Consider the following 6897-nt stretch of genomic DNA (forward strand, 5'->3'; position numbering starts at 1 on the left):
GATGGAGGGAAGCAAACAAATCAGACAGAACAAAGCAGAATGTTAACCTTCCCAAGATGAAATTTCGAATTCTACTAAGACAAAAATACCCTTCAAGAGAAACTAGGAGACAAACACCCTTCAATCGACCTGGGTTCGAGTCCCAGCATCGACATGGTAAGCAACAATCTTCCATAACTCTAGTTCCAGGGGAATCCAATGCATTGCACACACAAGGTGCACTTATATACATTTAGGCAAAACACTCATACACATAAAATAAAAATAATTTAATTAAAAAAAGAAATCTGGTCCTTCTGACTTGGAAACTCTGCTGTTACTGTCTAATTTATTCAAATACTTGAAAGTCTAGTATCAGTGTATTCAGAGAAATAAAAGAATGGTTTCAAGGTAGAAGGGTCTAATCTGTACATACAAAACTGTAAATTAAGCTAGTATGTGCTAAGGCAATCAGAGAGCAGGGAGAAAGCAATTACAGAAAAAAAATGGGGTATTATTTCAGCTAGAGCCACTACAGACAAAGACTACACAAAGGGAAAAGAGGGGGGAAATAGGGCGTGGCATTTGAGCGAGTCTTATTTGGATGTGCAGGAAGTAAGAGGTATGAGGTTAGGAGGAGGGCTTGAGAAGGTATTCTAGAAGTGGAAACAGAAAAGAGATACAAAGGAGGAAAATCACCCAGAAATAGCCAGAAATTCAGCTGGATAGGAGGTGAGAATCAAACCACCAGGACTTCAATGTCCACCTACAAAATCTAAACTTTGTCTTTTAAAGAAATTGGAACCAAATTTTTACAAAGAGCAACAAGATCAGCTTAAACATGATGAAATCTTTTACTAAAGAGCTTCCCAGAACTTTGTTTTAGAACACCCACTCTAACTGATCCACCGTGCTTTGTGTGAGATCACATAATCATCACACCAAGGGACTTCATCCCTAAAGGACAGCCAGATGACAGAGGACACCTCAAAACTTGAACCTGTGTTCACAGACCACTGGCCAACCACTGAAGAAACTGTATAGCATCAAAGAAGCTCTCTGCCTCCTGAAAATTCCGAGTCCTCTATGAATGATCAGTAGCACAACAATTAGATACATTGATTATATGTAATCCATACAAATGCACCTGTATTTCCCAAGTATTAGACTTTTATATGCTTTAATACATTGAACTATTATATTTATACAAACACATTTATATGATTTTTATATGCTTTTAATATTTTATTGTTGTATGGATTTGTCTTCCGCCTGGCAAGCTAGACTGGCAAGCTGTAGACAGGTGCCTTCTTCTCAAGCTCAGTTTTACCCACTTGCTTCAATTGCCACAAACAAATGTGACTATGGACACTCCATAGAAGGGGACAGGCACAGAGAGTCAGCCATGCCTTCTATCCAAACAGATGACCTGAGTGGTTACATGGGGGAGGGACTAAGGATAGGGACAGGGGAAGCCAGAGAGAGGGGATGGCCTTCAACATCTTGGACAACTGCCAGGAGGTCATAGGGTCCCAGCAACAATGTAGAAGGAAGCCGACTCATACCCATACTTCTGTAAGTAATTCCCTTACCCATTGATCTGTATGGAAGCTAATTAAATTCTTTGGTTCCCCAAACTGTAGTTTTAGTAAGGACAATGGGAGAAGGGGACCGGAAGCCACGTGTGCCTCCCAGAAGTAATTTTTAACAATTATAGACATTAGCTTACCCTCATAACAACATGGAGAGTTTAAATGATAATGTTTAGCCTTTTAGGTGAGAAAATTAAGAACATGCTAGGTTTGAGTTTTGGATTTTTGTTTTGGGGACTCACACATAAGAGGCAAAAGCTCTATCTGTCAATGAGCTATATCATCAGCCTTGAACATTTAAAAGACATTGCATTTTACACAGAGTGCTTACTGAACATTTGCTGAATCCCTGACCACGGCATCAAGTGATTTAATCAGTATCAGGTCAATGCTGCAAGATCCATTCCTAAAAACCCCAGCCAAAACCTCTGTAGCTCAGTCCTGACATGATACCTAAGTGGACAGAGTAAGGAGAGGTACTGTATTTAGAACAGCTATATTCATATGCTCCCCTAAGATGTGATGAGGCAGGAGAAGGTCAGTGCAGGGAAAAGTCCCTCAAGGAAAACTGGTATTTGCTTAGTTAAAACAAAGAAACCCATTCTGAAAAGGACTAATCAAGCCAAAATGAGAAGGTATTTCCAAACTGCTCAAATATACCTCTCTCTCTCTCTCTCTCTCTCTCTCTCTCTCTCTCTCTCACACACACACACACACACACACACACACACACACACAGAGTCTTCAAGAGTTTGGCATGGTTGGGTTCCACAAACACGGATTCAAATTTCAGGTCCCACACTTTCTAGCCGTGTGCCTTCAGCCAAATTACTCAACCTTTCCAAGTGCCTAAGAGCTGTAAGGGTAACATGGACTTCCCAGGGTTGTCCTGGGAATTAAAAATGGAAAATGCCTAGCACAGTGCAGCTACAGACCTTCATGCCCAGGAGCAGACACTGAGTGGAAGTTTACTAGCAGGTTAGAGGGAAAAGAATTAACAAAAAGGAGCCTTAACTAGCATAGGAATTAACAATTTTTGCCTCATTAAGTAACCAAAGTAATCAAATAACCCTATTCTAGTGAACTACTAAAAACTGGTTTGAGTGCTTAGTTTTCTTCAGATGCTTAGAAAACCTTAAAGCATATAGAAATTCACAATTTCATTCTAGATGAAAAGCAAGGCAAAAACCTTGGTTAAATAACAGTATTTTGGGTCTGGGAATCTAGCACAGTTGTAGACCATTCCCAAACATTCCCCAGATAAAAATTTTAATTTAATTTTTTTAAACTATTAAAAAAAAAACCCTAACAGCATAGTATAGGTCTCTTCTTGAGATGTTGTTCAAGTTCAAGTGGGGCCCCTAAAAGCAGAGGGAAGGGCATCAAATTCCCTTTGTTAATTGCCTGGAGGGGAGTGGGATATGAGCCAGTCCCAGATGAAACAGATAAAAAGGATCAAGCCAACATACACGCCTGAGGCACTAGGCTTCCTGAGAACGTAGTCTCTGTGCTTTGTCCTAAAATGGGCATGTTTTAGAAAGGAGAAGCATTAAGAGGTGAGCACACCTGGCTGAGGCAGGATAGAAAGTTCTAGGCCATCCTGAGCTACCTTGAGAGAACTTGTCTCAAAAGGGAAAAAAAAAAAAAAAGGAGAGCAAACAGGTTCAACTAAAGGGTCTGCAGGTAAAGAAGTCAGATTAAGGCTGAGAAGACCAGGAAGGACCAGGGGAACAGGGAGAATAAACGAGTTCCTCTCTCTGAAAGTCACTGAAGTACTGGGATACTCAATACCAAAGCTAAAGAGCAGAACTCGGGGCCCTGGCTTTAGTTTCAAGTCTTGGCTTTACTTCTGGGATACCATTTCCGTCCAGTGCACGGTTTCTCAAGGTTATCCTGCCCACAATCAACAAGACATCTTGTCAGAATGCATACTTGATCCAGAAGGCCTGAGAGCTAGAATCTGCACCCTGCCTGAGACACCAGGTCATCAATGCCAATGGTGCTGCCCCAGGTGCCACACTCTGGAACAAGAGTTTGGACTCCACCTAACATCTAAGAGCAAAAACCAACACTGCTTGTCCTTCCAGCACAATGCCTGACATATAAAATTGCAACAGATTCTGGAGGGATGAATGTGTGAATTCCTTGAGAGAAATTAAACTGTTGCAGATATAATGGAACCTATAGTAGAACCAGAAATGGGGGTCATCTTGCATACCCAGCACACATATGAACCCAGAGCAAGCTACTACTTGACAATATGTCAACTGGAAAAAACTCATTCGAAAACCAAGGGCTGAATCAGTGTTCTGAGATCCCACCTGAACTATCTTTTCTGTCCTTTCCTCTTCTTAATGGTGAGAGTATATTTTACATATTCCTATAGCAAAGCACACTTCTATGCTTTTCGAAGACAGCAGTTTTCATAGAGCCAATTGAGGGAACACAGACTCTGTTAGTTTCAGCAAATAACCATAGCAACTAATACCCCCCAAATAAAATGTCTTCACACTGATGTGCTGGCTAAATTAGATTAAAAGTATGATGTGTACCATCTGAAAATTTACGGTTGTAAACTTCCAGCAAAAGCCATACCTTCTTGGAAGTGGTTCATAAGTAAAAGAAAAGCCTTGCCAATAAATTGAAGACAGAACAGAGAGCCAGAAAAACCCACAAGATGAACAAGTCAAGCATCACTGGTTTGTCTGTCCCAGGTATGGAGTGATAGGGCCCACGCATGAACTTGGCTAAAAAGCTTCACAACTGAGTGTCACCACCTCTACCAGGGAGCTATTAAGGAAATGACAACTTGTGCTCTTTCTGTACCTTCCTATATAGAGAATGTAAAGGAAAACAAATATTGCTACCTCAGAAAAGTCTTCAGAGAGATTTAGCAAAATAACTGTAAAGCTTTTAAATGCCAAGAGGGAGATTGCAGAACAGTAAATAAGGGTTGGTAATGGACTTCCAGCACATTAATTCTGTACAGGTCCTCACAGGATGCAGACCCTTCTGTTCCGAGATCTTTGCACTGGAGTTATTCTTGTGAATGAATAGCTCAGCATCTACAAATCCAATACCTGTCTTTCCACACCCTCAGACCAGACCCGCCTCTTCCCAGTCTCTGCAATCACACCTGCACTAAACAAATCCAGACAAGCAAGAACCTCACTTGGAAAGCAAGAATAGAAATCCCAAAGCTAGTCACCTCCCTGTTACCCCTGGACCTTTCCTAGCAAAGGACAAACAGGAAAAAGGGAAAAAAATAAACCAGTAATGCTGTCCAAGGAATCAGGGTCTAACTGGCACTCAGTAGTTGTTAACTCAGGAACAGCAGAAGCAAGCACTATGAACAAATCAGACATACCTCCTTATCAATAGCTGAGATGAACTTGCCAAAGTAATCGAGGAAAAACACACCATGGGAAATAAATTAACATCTTCAACTAAACAAATATGTCTGTGCTAGAAAAGTGTGCTGGGGCTTTGGAACAGACTTCCAGGATGCAAGACCCCTGTAGTCCATTTATACCTGTGCAAAACGGAGCTAAAATGAAAGCTGCTCCTCAAAGTTCCTCTGAGAAAAAAGATGATGCATGCAAGTGCTTACTTAGTACACTGGCCTGGAGTGCAGTAAGCACTCAATAAACCACAGGTATTAGTATTAGACAGTTTGATGTAATAATGTAATAAATAAAACAGGCAGATTTATGTACATAAAGAGGGCCATCCAGTCACCCAACTACCTCCCCACCTTCTGAACACCCCCACCACACTGACCTTTGACGCCCCTTCAAACAGGTACCCTGTAACAGGATTAGGATCTAGACTACATCAACCTAATCCCAGGCACAGACCAAACACTCCTCAACACTAATACCACAGTAAACAAAGCAGCAACTCCCAAGCACCAGAATAAGTTCAATTTAAAAAAGAAAAATGCATTTCTCTTCCCTTGTATACAAATGACATTTACAGAAGAAGAACTATCCAGTAATTCTGAACAGAGCCAAGCCTAACAACATTCTCAGAAATCAATTTCACTTCCTTCTATCCCCGTTTAATGAGCCGTGTCACTGCTGCATGCACCTCAAGAGAAGATGCATTCTGGGGACCAAGTGGGGTCTAGCATCCATTCTCCTCAGAGGTTCCTAAGAAATTCCAGATTCCTGCCTCCAGCCTCCTTTTACAGAAGTGGCTCTTCCCTAGCCCAGTAAGTAGTTGTTCTCCAGCAGCAGTTCTCAGAGAACCCCTTGCTACAACACACCACACAATGGGAGAAGTCAAAAGTTAGTGTTTCTCAAACTATGGTCCCACTTCCAACAGACTTTCCTAGGAAGCCCACTCCAGCCGCCTCAAGTCACAATGTCTAGGGGCTGTAGCCCAGACATCCAGGCTCCTCAGTTTTATGTATGCTGAAGTTCAATAACTGACATGAAATAAAACTTTATAACATCTAGAATGAAGTATTAACAATGGAAGAGTTGCAGATCCCTAGACCAAGTTATGAATACCTGACAGTAACATGGTCCCAAAGCAGGCAACTCATGCTTATGGCCAAAGAAACCTAGGTCACAACAGGATGAGAGAAAGGAATACAACTCAGTTGCAAAAAAAAAAAAAAAAATTCACAAATTCCAAAGCCAGAGTTAAAAAAAACAGCTCTGCAGGGGCTAGCAAGAGGCTCAGCAGGTAAAGGGTCTGAGCAGGTAAAGGCTCTCTCTCAGTAGGTGAAGGCTCTCAGGGGGTAAAAGCCTGATGACCTGGGACAGCATGGGGACTCACATGGTGGAAGGAGTGAACTGACTCCAACAAGCTGTCCTCTGAACTATACATACACCATGGCACATGTGGGAATGCAGGGATGGACGTAGTGACGGATGAATGGACGGGCGGACAGAGAGACACAGAAACACACACACACACGCACACACACACACACATATACACACACACATACACACACAAACACACCCCACATGTATGCAAAAAAGAAAAGAATTTTTAAATTGCTTCTTAATAATCACATGATTAGAAGAAACATTTCATTACAGCATTAACATACTCGATAATTTCCAGAGCAAAGATGCATCTTTCAAAACTGGCTGTAAATTTTTAGGTTCACAATTGAATTAATACAGTTATATAATATTGAACTCAGTATAAACCCTATAAAATTGAATGAGGTTTTAACCTTTAAAAAAGATCTCCACCCTGCACAACCAGCAGGCCTCTCTCCTACCTTTGGGACCCTCTCTGGGGTAAACCCATCCCACCCTCCAAGCCTTGACTCCCCAAGCATCATTCACCCTCCCATCTCCCCTGC

This window comes from Nannospalax galili, unplaced genomic scaffold (genome assembly GCF_000622305.1).
Source record: "Nannospalax galili isolate Female #2095 unplaced genomic scaffold, S.galili_v1.0 scaffold222, whole genome shotgun sequence".
Lineage (NCBI taxonomy): Eukaryota > Metazoa > Chordata > Mammalia > Rodentia > Spalacidae > Nannospalax > Nannospalax galili.